Genomic DNA, 16,021 nt, shown 5'->3' with positions numbered 1-16,021 from the left:
AAAGATTTTAGTGTAGTGTGAGATTTCATGAAATATTGAGCTTTTTACTTGAAGATACGTACTGAAAATACTTCACATTATTTATAACATCATTAGAATGATATTTTGAACTAGTCTTAATAGGCCTCATTTTCTGAACAAAACTTCGTTATCCTGACACGATCAGTTGTGGACACAATGCAAAAGGCAGGTAAAACGAATGTTGAATAAAATCTTGGAACATCATGATCAGCTATTAATTTTATAAATCAATCTACCTACTCTAGGAAGGTGTAAAACTATTCATTGGTTTTCATTTTCAATAAAACAAAATTATTTTATCGATTTAATACGTTACTTTAAAATGAATTGTATAAAAGGTCAATAAGGACGAAGGAAATTTTACATTTATCTCAATAACTATTTTCAAATCCGACATAATTTTTTACGGAAGTTTTTTCAGTATTGTTTGTTCTGATAAATTACTAAGCAGTTGATTGATTTGAAAATGCCGAAAAAAATGAAACATAAATAGTGAATAGTTGAAAATAAGTTAAAATAAAAGTGATACTTCAAATAATTCTTAATATTCAATTTAATCAAGATGTTTTGAAACTCTTATAGTAAATGTTGCAATTTAAATTGTTAGTGGAGCGCCTAACCTAACCTAACCTAATCTAAACTTTTTTTTGCTTCGAGGTAGGGTGGAAGAAGGAATGATGGGAAAAGGGGGGGTAACTCCTAAACCTCATAATAAGCCTTGTTTCTTCGGTATTTACACGAAAAATATTACCTACATATATCTTATTTACATTCAGGGAATTTATTTCATTCTAATGCAATGTCTCAATCTTGTAAGTATGAAGCTTTTAAACTTTGAATAAACCTTCATATCTATCAACCACTGAAAAAGAATATAAGAAAAAATAGATTAAAATTCTATAGAAAGAAATTAAGTTTTTTTCTACTAGAAAAAATTCAAATTTTATTCTCAAAATTGTTTTCCTCGCGCCCCTGTAAAGTGGTCAAAAGAATTTCGCTTTAGTATAATACTACACCTCCACAATTATTGTTTTAAGAACAGGTTATTACAATGAAAATGTTGAAATCGATCCCAATACTGAAGATTCGTATAATATTGAAGAAAAACCAAAATTTTGACGTATTTTTCACAAAAATCGGAAAATGGGGAAATTTTCACTTTGAAATTTGGGACACTTCTCGAGGTCAGGTCTTAAAATGACATACTCATGTTCAGGAGGGTCAAAACGTCAAAATTGCTCACTCCACTTGTTCACGGGGGGGGGGGGAGTTAGCCTCAAAAATCGACACCCTGCCCCTTCTATGGCAAATTTCGAGGGACTCTCGATCTCTAAAATTTTCTTCTGGCATCATTGCCCAACATACCAATTTTTATGCTTCTATCATTAATTGCCACTTTTTCTTTAAAAATCACTGTTTGCCACTGCACTAATTGGTTTTATCAGTTAAAAATATCTGATTTACACGAGGACGTGACCTCGGCGTGATTCACTGATCAGCTCCTACCAAATATTTCGCCAACTTGTTATGGATCTTATCATTCCCGAATATTGAACATTATTTTGTTTTTCCAGACTAGATCTATTACCTAGTTTAGTCTATTCGGTAATTCATTTCTCTCGTACTTCACCATTTCATTGACAATCTCATGTAGTCATTCTGCAATTTTTCTACAATTCAATCCTGTACATTGAGTGTTGGTGGTTCCTCTTCGTCTACTCCGTCTATAAAATTCTCTTCTGTATTGAAATAAATTTCTTCTAATATATTTTTTTAGTTACACAGAATTCCAGAATAAAAATTCTTTTAGTATACAATGAGACGTCGCTGGAAGAAAATCAATTAGTATATTTCAATAAATTTCAAATAAAGGATTTCTTTAGTGTTATTTCTACACCGTTTATAAGTTATTATTGATTTAATTACATTAGAAATATATCAAATTATCTTCTTTATGGGAAATTTTTGTTATTATTGGTATTATTGATAAGACTACATATTCCCTCATTGACTAATTATGGTCAATGGAAAAAAAATGATTAAATATAATAAAATAATTATTTCACTGTTCTAATACAACATATCAAACAAAACAATATATCGAGATAATCAAATAAAGGTCTTGTATATTGTAAGTCAACTTTTTACACCGGTCAATCTAGTTGAACAGAGTATTATTTTTTTTTGCTTGTCGAGCGACCATTTCATCGTTTTGGGGAATTTCAGCATACTGTATCCCATTTATATTCGGAGTTCAGTGTAATATATGACCAAATGTAAACAATTAGTGCCTAAAAAGTGTGTTTGTGGCAGTGAGGCGCACTGCAACCGTAGCACAACATAAATCGGACAGTGAGCATTTGAGATGTTATTTATGTCTCATATTTCGTACTAAACGTATAGTAATTAGAGAATAGTGGTACGTGTGAAATATAGGTAAGTGATGAGGGGAGTTGTTGGTATACGGCAGTTATATTTAAGTAAGGGAGAATATCTTGGGTTAAATGGATTTATTATTAACAAGAATTCGGCGCATTTAGAGAATGCAAACGCAAAAGGATTCCATAAAAAACGTATTTGAGAATGATACAGATCAAAACATACCAAATTTAAATGGTTTTTTTTCTTAAACGCAATATAATGGTGTTATCATCATTTAGTAAAACGGTTTGTAACATGCCAATGGGGCTACTACGTTTTCCGTGTTGAAAATGACGGCTGGCTTTGCATTCTCAGGTGCATCAGGAATCATGTACCACGACCGCACTACAACTTACGTAATATGATCCATAAATTCTTGGTAAAATGTCTCAAATATAGTTCCGCGCTCTAACTAAAGAAAGATTAACAGCAATACAAATAAAAAACATAATAAAGGCTGTTTACAGTGACTTGTATCCATCATTTAGCAACAATCAAAGCCGAAGCCGACTAGAAACACGCCACGCCACTCCACCCTACGTCATTCGACGTCGGTTTACGTGGTACATTGTTGTGTACATACTTGCAACACTACATGTGACAACAAGCTCATTTCATTCTATTATTTTAAACAGAAAAACTTTCAGTAGCTTTGAGTACGTTATGGAGAGCACTAGTGACCTAGAGTTTTTAGAAACAAGAGAAAAAGAAGATTTTAGGTCCATAAAATGAACAAAACTCTTGAAAACATGGTGTTTTGCATGTATTAATCCAAGAACTGGATTATTATATAAGAAATCATGTTAACGAACTTTTTATATTAATTACTCTTGTTGTATTTCGAGTCAATCTTATAATATAAACCCAATGCGATGAAACTTTTGAATAGACTGGTATACAAAGGCAAGAGAAGGGCATTTACAAGTTCTAACACGCGTCGCATACATCTGAGAATGTTGAATCGTTCCACGTGGGATGGTGTGGGGTGGACTGTGTGTACGCAGACAATTGAATTAAATAGAAAAACATATGCACACATATTCGACCAAATGACGAGAAGTGGCGTGGCGTGTTGCTAGTAAGTTTCGACCTTCAAAGACTCGTTCCCATGCCCATGAACAAAAGAAATTGCAGCACATACCGGCATCTCCAAAATAAGTGTTCTAAGGATACTACATGAGAATTTGATAATGTCAAAAATTAGTGTCGAGTAGAAAGAACAATGTTTAGGCTTTAGCCGCGAGGACCAAGAAAGCCTGTCCCAAAAAAAGCAAAAGTCACGAAAAGCATAATAAAAGTTATGGTTACAATATTTTGGAAGGTATCCTTTTGATTGACTATAAAGAATCAAATACAACCGAAGACGTGGCATATACCTCTGACTTACTAAAGCAGTTGCATCAAAAAATGATCTCAATCCATGGAGGTGTGCGTTTACTTCATGACAATGCTGCATTCCCTTTCCATGGCGTATGTACACGAATGTGGCTTCACAGAGATTGATATCCATCATATACACCTGAGTTGGCCCTGTCTGAATATTTTTAGATCGCGAAGCGTTGATGAAATGATATAGGCGGCGTACGAACATTTTGATCATAACATAGAAGATGTAATCGGAAATTCTGAAAAGTATGTGGAAACTAAGGGAGAATATACTGAAAAATATTCACAGTTATTTTCTTTTCTATGTTAGATCTCATGGAGTGAACTATGTATCTTAGACTTCATCACTTTGAAGGCGCCAAGCGGCCAAGTGAGCTCCAAAAGCATACAAGGAATGAATAAAGCTTGACAACCTTATTTAATTCCTGCCATGCAGTACTTTTTCCTTAATCTTAATATAACAAATTTTTCATATGCTGTGAACTTCATTGAACTTTTATACATATACCCGACGATTGAGCAATAGGACAGGATTATTCCATTTCCCTTTTTAAATCAAAATTCCAATTGATATGATTGCAAATACATCGAGAAACTACACAAAAACACCAATAAATTTCAAAATATCGAATAAACGATCGAAGAAAAATCTCAATTAAACTCGGCCGATTAATTACGGGGCAAGTTGTGAGATTGCATCAACGATGATTTAGATACTCTTATAGAAGAAGAAGAAGAAAGAAGCAGTGGCGTTGTTGAATAAAGTCATAAATGTATTAAAGAAAGAACATACTGATGACACTAAGCTGATAATATATACGATCTAAAAATATATATGGAAAACGGCACATTTAATGTTTAATCAACTAATTGCTCATCTTCCATAGTTGTGTTTTGATGAAAAAGAACTGGAATCGATATTCTCCTAATTAAGAATAATTACGTTTTGAAAATAGTGTGAAATATTAGTGAAGAATTCTTTATTTTTGAAATCAATCGATGTGTGCGACAAGAACACCAAGGTAAACTCGTTTCAATCTAATATGAACTAACGAGAATGTTGAACGAACAGAATATTGTAGTTTTAGTTTTCACTTTCCTTTCATCTATTTCCTATCCTTTCTGGTTCTTTGCTACTTTATTCGTTTAGCGTATGGTTTTTACTTCCGTTCCTTCTTTCTACGCTACTCGTTCTAGCCAAGTATTCTTTGGTCCTCATTTTCTTTTTTTTTTCTAATGTGTTTTGCGTTTGCTCTATTTCTTATTAGATTTTGCGATGTTCTTCTCTTCATATGTTCGTACTAGTTTAAACATCTTCTGACTATGCTGTTTCCCACTGGTTCCTATTCAAGCTTTTCTATGAAAAATTAATGTCTTATGGCAGGTTAAAGGAAGAACGTATGTTAGATTCATGTATAGTCCTGATCGTAAAACTCAGTGGAGACTCGGTTGGTGAAAGTTTGGAAATGTTTTGGAGGAAGGGCGAATGAAGACCTGGTCAAAATTGGAGAGATTTGAGGAAAATAAAAAATATTAAAGGAAAATGTAGTGTGTTCCTGATCGGCATAAAATTCATCTTCCAGCTCGATAACATTCCCAAGCATTCATCGAAGCTGTGCAAAGAGTATTTGAATGAAATGGAAGGGAAGAATGTACTAAAAGCATTGATTTGGCCGTCACAGTCACCCAACCTCAACCCGATTGAATTGTTGTGGGACAAAATGGAACCAAATATACGATCTAGCAGAAACTCATTCCATAATTTGAGTATTGCTCAATCAATGTGACTATTGTCTTAAATTTTCAAAATAAATTGCATCTAATATCAAAAATAAAATGGTATATTTGCTACTCTGTTCTACGCCACTGGCGTTTACTTTTCGGAGCAGGTCGGAGCAGAACGGAGTGGTGTAGAGGAGTGCTCAGAGCACATCGGAATCACTAGCATAAACAGAATGATTAACTGGATGTCAAACTAAAGGAATAAACGTAATTTATTGGGACTGGAAAAAAGTTAACAAACTTATCAATATCTTAGCGTTAATAACGGTCCGGCAATGAAGGAAATGTATGTCTGATGACTTGTTATCTCGGTACCCACGAGAAATACGGGGTCTGTTCTGAAATTAGTACGACTGGTTTTTTCCTGAACAAACGTGCGGACGAGAGGCGATCTGAGCGCGCGCAATTCAAGGAGAAAGTTATTAAGAACCTGAGGAGAATCGATAAGCAGCTCCCGGTCGTTGAAGACAACAGATAGCTTATACTATGAACCCCTTGTCACGAAGAATCATGAAGCTGCGATACTCGATAAAATTTCGAGTAAAGCTTCGTAAAACGAGCGAAGAAACTCGTGACATCATTAAGGAGGCTATGACCTGATCGGATGTTTACAAGTGGCACAAGCTGTTCCGAGTAGGTAGGGAAAAAGTGGAAGAAACCGATCGCTCTGGACGTCCTTCGATCAACGAAAATGTGTCGCAACCGAAAATTTGTTGAAAAATCATTACAGGATGAGTATCAGAATGATTGCTGGTAAATTGAGCATTCCTCAAACCCAAGTTTTTGATATATGACAGAAAACTTGAAACTGAGGAAACTGTGTGCGAAGTTAGTGTAGTTAGTCTTGAAAGAGGAGCATAAGGCCAATTAGAAAGTGATTTGCCAGGATCTTTTAGGCCCCACAAAACTTTTTTCCATTCCCGAAAATAAAATCGAGGCTTATAGGGATGCCTCACGGTTCGGTAGAGTACAAGTCTGGTCCAGGCGTACCTGGAGGCGTACGATAACTGGAAAACTCGATATTCCTACTACTTTCAGAACTGCTCACCTACTATTATGTAATTAGAAAGCATAGTGTTAAATCTGGTGAAGTTAAGGAGAATATATTAATGTAAAAATGTTAAGTTAAGTTAAAGTTAAAAAATAATCTTTTCACCTTGATGTGTACTGAAAGTAAACTGTGATTAATACTAGTAGAACTAATTAAACTAATTAATGTTATTCACATAGGAAGAAATGGCACAAATTAGCCATTCGTTGAATTATTGACAGATTTTTATAAATACAAACATAGGTAGAAGGAAAAGGAAGTAGTTAAAGAAATAAATATATTAATCATAATATAGATATCAACTAAATTATAAGATTGCATTTATCAAAGAAGCCGGCAGTAAACGTGTTGATAAAAGATGTTTCTCCTTTTCGTATTCCCTTCATATCGAACGTTGCCAATCTCCTTCACGATGTAAACTATGAGAGAGACATAGATGAAAGGAACAGTAAGAGCGAAACTGAGACGGAGGATTTTTAAACTGCCGGTCCGGGATTTATTACATACTTTTAAGCCTCGGGCGGTCGTAAATTTGAAGTCTCTTTTTACTCTGCCGTCACCCTTTGGTGATGCATGGATGGGCGAACGATAATGGCAGAATACCCTTTGCTTCCCCACACTTCAAACCTCGTTGCTTTTCGTCACAATACCTACGCACACTCAATGTTTTGATAACCAGATACGAATATATTTATTTGCATATTTATTGGCACAATTGATAGTATGAATATCCGAATATCCGATACTATCGTTGTATAATCTCTGATACATAAGATGTATGTCTCGCTGCCCCTCTATGTATTTTGTTCCTCTATTTGGTATTGTCTCACTTTCTATTAACAGTTTTCGTATAAATAAAAAAAAATTATTCATAATTGCTTTTTATTAATGCATTAGCGTAAATTTTGCTGCGCTTGCCTTAACATGTTGGAATCCAAAATTTTTACTCAATATAGCAAATATTAGAGTGTATTCCTATGTCAAAAACAAATTATAGCTGAACAAGAAAGACAGTTTATGCTGCTGGTAGGGTCTCCTATGACAGACAGGTTAGTGTGAGAGACCAAAATAATAACTACTCCGACAACGCCGGCACGGTGCATGAGTGGACAGAAGAAGCTCCATAGTCCTAGTGCAGTTCTTCTAGTGATGGGATGGGCTTGGGGCTAAAGACCCCATTCCATAAAAGCCCAACTGTTGTGAAATCAGCTTACAAAAGCTTTGGAATAAGCCAGAATAAACGGAAACGGACCTTGCAACGGAACACGAATTTAGTACATGGAGTATACACACCCTATAAAAAGATGGATCTTGGGCAAAGTTGAACAACAAACTCCTCATGTACTAAGTTTATGTGGCTACTATTCACGAAGCGCGCTGGAAAGGCTCAAATGCCATCAAGGCCAGATAAAAATGGGCAACATCGAGAACAATGGAGAATGGTTGCCTGGGAGGCCAAGGTTCTTCAAGAACCGTAGCGCCAATTGGTAAGTAAGATAGACAGAATAGCAAAAAACTTATCCAAACGTGGCCAATATCTGCTTATTTACAAGAATAAATCCTAAAAACGGCAAAGAGGAGTCGAATAGTTCTTCGTCTTGAAAATGCAAGCTTTCATAACACTGATCATATAATTAAATTTTTAACTAAGTAAGTGTTCCGAAGAGAAGCCGTTTTTGCGTTCGAAACTAATATTTTGGAGTCAGAGTGCTCCGAAAATTGGTTCAAACGTACGAAAGAGTATGCGAAAGTACATTTTGATAAATTTCTCAACTAGTATTTTGGGCTCGAAAAACCATTTATCATTCAAGTGTTCCACAAGTTTTGGAAACAACCAATAATCACTGGATGACAAAACTGGAGGTTATGGTGGATGCTCAACTAATTTGAAAGAAGTTAAACAAATTTCTTATGTCTTGTTTGTGTTTTCTAAAGAAAAACAAGATTGTGACATTTTAAACGATGAATCAGTACTTTGCAAAAATATAAAAATTAATGTGAGAATCAGGATCGTTTCCTACAGTTTCTACAACTTCTTTTAAGAGGAATTTGTTGGAAAACTCTCTAAGCCTCGAATTTATGGCTAAAAATATTTTCAATAAGTTTCTTATATTTTCTATAAATTTCATTAGTTTTCAGTACATAGAGTGTACAATTGAAACCGTACGACTATCTTCGTTTTGACGCCTATAGAGATTTAAAGAAAAGGGGGCAGACATAATCTCAAAAATCTTAAGTAGAATTGGAGTTTGTGCAAATACTTGGTAGTCATTTCGAAAAAATCAAATAAGACTTTGAAGATATTTTACCTGTATGTATCAATTGTTTGGACTTACAAAATTAATAAAAAGTAGCTTTTTTAATAATAATTAATCATCAATTACTTAGGTATTGAACGCACTAGTTAGATGGTTGGGGCACGTCTCCCGAATGAATAATAATAAAATACAAAACTAAATAAATAAAAATAAAAACAGAATAAGGGGATAATACAAAGAAAATGAAGACCAGAGAAGAAACGGATAAAAAAGTTTGGTGTACAAAATTGGTAAGAAGAGGCATAGGACAGAATCAAATGGAGACATTTTGTACATAAGATCGAGCTAACAATATAAAGAAAACTATGAAGCCATGGGCAAACGGACGCGACCTGTTTGCCCCGATATTTTATGAAATTTTTTAAATATTCTCAACAAATCCCGAGTCTATTTTATGTATAATCTTTTTATAATGTAGAGATGGTAGCAAATTGAATCCTTCTATTAGTCTACCTATCTTTTACAATAGCCCAATTATTCCACTGAATGTTTTTAATATAACATTGATAAACTTTATAATGTTCCATGTCGTAAACTATAGCTCAATTTAATTGGATAAAGCTGAATCTAATGATCTCACATAACTATTAAGAAATAAAACGAGGTTTTTATCGCTTTTATCCAGCTTTGAATAAGAAAGAAACCGAATGACTTAATTGTTAATTTTATGGTCCAATTTATGATAACATAATTGGTTGTAATACAAAAATGTTATGAATGACTGAGAATCCTAATTTCAATCAAGCTTTCTTTGAAGAAATACAGTAAATGGTGTAAGTACAGACCACGAAAAATATTTCTTCTTGCGCCTAAAAGTGATAAGAAAGCACACGAAATGTTAAAAACTGTCAGTGATAATGTAATTATTTTGAAGAGGTTTTACAATTGGACGACCTATTTGGAAGTGGAAATGAGGTCAAAAGAACGAGGAAAGATGTAAAAAGAGGAAAAAATAAAAGGTGCTAAAAGAGAAACGTGTTAAAATGATTTCTGAACATAAGAGGGTCACGACAGAACAAATAAAAGCAATTCCGAAAGAAACCTATCGGGGATTCAGAAATGTATTGTCAATAAAGGGTATATAGAATAATTTTTTATCACACCTTAAGTGTTTGTATGAAAGTTATGATTTTAACCATATTTCGTTGAATAATAATTATTTCCATTTCAGAGTTTTCCGCGCTTGCTCAATTCTTGATCTGATTTAGAATTTTGGGTGGCATTGCTGGTTGACGAGTGTGCCCAGGTATCTTAGAGATGACACTCGCTCAATGATCTCTCCATGGAGTCTTAGGATGACGTTTCTTTGTATTTTTGAGAATACCAATAGTTTGGTCCTGGACGTATTCATATAAAGGCCGAATTGCTCGCTATATTCTACAATAACGTCCACAAGAGATTGAAGTTCTGGTAGGCTACTGGCCACTACCACGATATCATCTGCATAATGAAGATTGTTTATAATGTTTTCATTGATCTTTATACCTGCTGTTGTATTCTCGAGGGTTTCGCTAAATACTGCCTCAGAGAAGAAGTTAAATAGTAGGGAAGATAATACAAATCCTTGTCGCACGCCTCTTCTTTAGTATTATTTTTAATCTGCTGAGATATTATTCCATAAAAACGTATCCAATTCCTCTTATTTATCGAAAATTTGAGATAAATTAATTTATTTCTGGCTGTTTGTACGTTTTTATTGTATAACTTTCAACTTTAATCCATTCATGTAGTATCTGAAGTACTTTTATATAAGTGAAAGCAATAGAAACAAGGTTTATCTTCATAAAATATGAACGTCCCTTATAATAATATTTCATTACTGTAGATATTTTTTGTAACCATAATTCTACATAATCAATTCATTCTGTCCCCGCAGGTGGGATGGAATGAAAAATCGCAATATTTCAAAATATTGGAGGATATATATTTTTATAAAAAACTAGCTACACTGTGAAAATTCATTGTATTCATTCGTCCATGTTCTAAAGAACACAATATTTCTATTCATTTAAAGAAATTTATTAATTAAATGAATCCCACCAAGCAACGCCACTGCTTATCGCAGACTGTCTAGTAGGAATATTTCAAAGAAATTGTTTATATACACTTTCCTACAGCTTCGGCCAATAGAAATGCATTTATGTTTACGATTCAATGTTTTGATGGGTAAACAGTGGAGATGATGAGTCCACGAGGACTGACGGTTTGTTACATGTTTACCGAATTTTAAACTTTTTTTTTACTTGATTCTTTTTGTTATTACTTTCAGCGTTTATTTTGATTCTCGTGCTAAACGAACGGACTATAGAAATAAACATAATTTCATCTAGTTGATTGTGTACGTATTGGCGACGAGACAAATGCAAGATATCTCGTGCGTGCTCTTAATGTCCTTCCATTAAGAATATTCCCGAGTTCGTGTGAAATGCAAAAACAATTCACAGAAAACGGTTCTCTTTCCTCATAAATCTATCCCGATCCTTGAATTTATTTCTCGAAAAATGTATAGCAAAAACAGCAGACGGGAGTGACGGATCAGTGGTAGAGATAAGGGGAAACTACTAGTTAGACGTTCTTAATAAGTATTGTAAAGAAGTTACTATATTAGTATTCTTCTAGTATAAAACGTAAAAGCAACGATGTTACCGATTTGAAATGTATATCACAGTTATTTTTCAACGTAAAGATTTAATTCTTTTTCGAATAGGTATAACTAGAAAAATATATGTAAAGCTCGGTTTTAATATAAAATATAGTTCTTCGTCAGAATTACTATTCATTAGGATTGTACTTTGCCGAATAGAACCCACCTTTATGCACCGCTAAAGAAAAGGTTGAAGCTCTAACAGCAATAAAAGAGATGGTACCGAGGCGAGAAGACAAGTCGTTCCGCCGTCCTCATTGAGGCGAGAAGCCAACCAGGGAATACCGTTGTAAGTAGCTGTTTTGTTGTTTTTCTAAGCTACAACCGGAAACTAGCAAAGACAAGATCCAGAGCAGAGTAAGTGCCAGAAATTTTACCAAATCTTTAAAAGGGTTTCTGTGCCGATCCGTTCAAACTTAAGTGGGAGAAACTTAATTTTGATAGGTAGGTGTTGCAGGTTTTCGGTGGTTCATCAAACAAATGGCCGACGATAGGGAATAATACAGCTGCAGCTGTATCCGCTCGCTCCCCATCTAAATTTTTCAAAAATAAAAAAAATGAAATTTTTAAAAAGAACAAAAGAAAACCTCACAGAAAACTTCGAAAAAATCTCCAAACTGAGAAAAACCTAACCTAACCAATGGTCGTTCCATTTAACTAGGAAAGATATCCTTGAATAGCAAGAGGATTTTCCTCTGCCCACGCATGTGAATTGGGCTTCATCCGTAAATAGTGTCCTATATAGCGTAAATCTATGAATGTTAATCCATCTACAAAATTCCAACCCATGGATTTCATCACCTGGATGTAGTGGCTGAAACATTTGAATATGATATGGGTACAGATGATTTTTTGTAAGACTCAACTTACTTAAGATTGAGTAACATTAAGTTCTCGACTTACTTGTCAAGTACTTAGTGTAGTGTTCATAGTAACAGTGTCAATAATGTCAACTATCCAATTAAAAACTTCGACGATCAGGTATTCTCTAGTAGCTTGTAGCTAGTAGCTACTATTACCATTACAGAACAAAAAAATATTCGGTATATTCTGTGGGGCCGAAATTTGATTTAGCATTTTGAACGAAACTAACAAAAGCATATAGAAGAAATATGTATTCTTGAACACATTAATAATGGATATAAGATATCAAGGAACGCCAAAAGATGATTTTAACTTGTTAGAGATGCTTCAGATGCTCCTTATTTTTATTTGGTACCGTTCATACAATGTATTATTATCTGCCATAAAATTTTAATCATTTACAATCGACATACATAACCACATACATCGTCGAAAATAATTCTCCAATGTAGTCCAAGAGCCCCAAGCAAAAAAGTAGCTTCTGAAAAAAACATACGGGAACAGGCATTTTTTTAATATGTTCAGGGGTGTCCCCTGAATGTAAATCCGAATGTGCGTCATGGGGGGGCTTCACTTCAGCCGACATCTTGAAAAACACGTTTTATTGTAGATATTGTAGATAATAATATTTGCCATATTTTTTATTTGTAACTTTTTTTTTGTATAACGCATAGGCTTTTAATTATAGCGCCCCAAACTTTTTTCAATATGGTTTTTGCTAAATATATAGTTAATGGTCAATGATAAATTGAAAATGGAGGTAACTGAATTGTAGAGCATGAAATTTTTTATAAACTTACGGATATACACAGTATTTTACAAAATTTGCAACATTTGAAATGGCTTAACGATTTTTCGAAAAACGTTAAATTTAAAGAAATAAAAAATTCAAATTGAATACCAACCTTCATATTCTATTGAAAAAGAAATTATTTACAATATTACAATATATTATAATATCCAATATAAAATAGCATAATTCAAGCATAACGGTAATTGATAATAATAATATTAAGAATAACAATAACAATTCTTACGATGTAGCGTAACTAAATTTTAGCAAAAACCATATTGAAAAAAGTTTGAAGCATTATAATTAAAAACCTATGCGTTATACAAACAAAAGTTTCAAGCAAAAAAGATGGCAAATATTATTATCTACAATAATGATCTGTGTAATTTTTGTCGTGCGAAGTGCGGTTAGCGAGATATTTAATAAAACGTGTTTTTCAGGATGACGATAGAAGTGAATCCCCCATGACTTCCACTTGGATTTACATTCAGGGGACACCCCTGAACATACCTGTTTCCGTACTCGGCTCTTGGCCTAATGCTACAAATTCAAAAGTGAAAAACAATTGATTCTGTCGTTACAGATAATAAAATTGACAGTAAAGATGTATTTAAATTTATACATACATTTTAGATGAAATTTGTTCAAATTAGTACCTCATTATGTTATAGGACATTGTGGTTGTTTTTTTTAGAGAAGGTTTGATCGTTCACTAAAAATTGATTTTTTCAAAGCCAGTCCTGGAATTTCTTATACCAGTCGAGTGCTTGATAGTAGAGTACAGCATAATGAAAAAATATAAAAAAATAAATGAGCTGTGTAAACGCTATAGCCAATTAAAATGTATGGTCAATTTCATGCTGGAAATCGATAGGGTAGAGAAAGTTAATACATTTTAATAGCTTATAATATCCTTCCTGAGGGGTTGTACAGACATATAAACGTATGTAAGCTTCCTCATGACTTCCCTGTACATTTTTGTGTTAAACCTTGTAATCTAATAAACAAAAAACACATAGAAATACCCATTATTTCAAACAATTTGGAGGCGTATAAGTTCTGGAACATCCCGTATATCTAATTTCATTCTTTAACTGATATTCAATGATGTATCATGACTTTCTGAGTTATATTGTCGTATTATTATCAATCGATTAGAAATGCCGTTCAAAGTTCTCGAATAATGATCCGTTTCTCTATACGTCTATCTACTTTGCATGATCAAAATTTTCGCATTGTCATATACCCCTCCTTTGAATGAATATATACGAAAATTGCCGTCAAATAAATGGTTAAAGTTTCGACAGAGTCGTCACAACGGTACTTGTTTTTTTTACAAGTTTATTTTTGAAAAACATTTTCTGCTTTTCGAGGAAGATTGCATGACTGGATAATCAGCGACATGGATATTCTAGTTTACTAGTTTCAAAGTCCGGTTTAAATATTTAAAGTTCGGCTGTTGTAGTAGTTTTTATGACAGTTTGTTAAAACAATATTCGACCGAAACTAATAAACATTCTTTTCAAATCACAGTTATTGAATGTTCTATATTTTTTTACTATAACTGAGGAAATCCACGAAACCACCAGAGATAGAAAATATGATGAGTTCAAATCCCTTGAAATATCCTTGAAGTCACAGAGAAAGCTCAGGAACAAAACATTCTCATGATATTGTTGTCAATATCCTCAGTCTAACCTTCAGTTCAATAAAACTGAACGTGATGGAATCTTCAGTGATACACAAACCAAGAACATTTACATGTAAAAAAACTTTCATATTTCATGTGAAGCTTCCCCCTACAAGCTTTAACTCTACACATAGAGTTCTTTCGCAAAACTCTTTGGGTTGTCTAAGGAGATCATCTTAATGATTTCAACATCATGAAAGTGAAGAAAATCGATGCAGAAGAATAATTAAATTCTTAGAAAGATAGTGAATGCATTTATAGTGTTAGAATTGCTACCATTTGTATTGAATCCAATTTCTAGTGAAAAATTGGAAACCATCAAACATCAAAACCACGTCCAAGATGTGTTGATACATGTATAAACAGATAGATAATTTCTGGAGATACAATAAAGGCAGTTTCATACAATTGAATTAGGTTCACCAATCCTAATGAAACAATTCTCGTTTCAAGCATTAAGTGGTTCATATTTTTTGAATCATTTTTCCATTCTGCTTGGCAATTAATTTAATTTTCCTCGAATTTGGACTATTTGATTTCATTAGGTATGATTCTAGAATCTATTCAGTACTGATTTTAGTTTGAATTCTCTTTTGTGGTTTATCGAAAATGTATCATAAAACAATTTCCAAATATATTCGAAACAATTCCACTAACTGTTCCATGTATTTTGATAGTTTTGGAATTATTTTTTTCATCACAATTTACTCTAAGAAGAGTATGTGGATAAAGGTTTCGTCCTCAGACGCAACAGAATCTGTACGCTGCATTATCTGCTAAGACTACCGTCTTCGAATGTTCATTGAAGCGATAGTACCCTGATTGGACTCTTGTTAGTATTTGTAGGTTTTTTTACTTAGGCTGATACATACAGCAGATTTTCTTAGGTCATAAATTGTAGGTGTAGGTTGTTCCACCTTTCCAATGCTTCTTCTATTGTTCTGTATCTGATACCTCAGTATCAGTATATCCCAGAATCCATTGCAGGGTAACTTTTTGCCTAGCACTTTGAATTTGGCTTTTAGAGTGATTGGTTCGTAGCCCGTTCTGT

The 16,021-nt window shown here is 33.6% G+C and overlaps 2 protein-coding genes across 2 annotated transcripts in view; one reads left to right on the top strand and one right to left on the bottom strand.

Moving 5' to 3' along the window:
- LOC130901310 (zinc finger protein 624) overlaps positions 1-16,021 on the bottom strand; it is a 116,445-nt gene that overhangs the window by 20,607 nt on the left and 79,817 nt on the right. The window lies entirely within an intron of this gene.
- LOC130901309 (protein tiptop-like) overlaps positions 2,392-16,021 on the top strand; it is a 355,321-nt gene continuing 341,691 nt past the window's right edge. The window contains exon 1 of the mRNA XM_057812561.1: positions 2,392-2,457. The gene's annotated coding sequence lies outside the window, so the exon portion shown is untranslated. The remainder of the gene's footprint in view (positions 2,458-16,021) is intronic.

Source organism: Diorhabda carinulata, chromosome X (genome assembly GCF_026250575.1).
Source record: "Diorhabda carinulata isolate Delta chromosome X, icDioCari1.1, whole genome shotgun sequence".
NCBI lineage: Eukaryota > Metazoa > Arthropoda > Insecta > Coleoptera > Chrysomelidae > Diorhabda > Diorhabda carinulata.
This window is presented reverse-complemented; position numbering and strand designations above follow the sequence as displayed.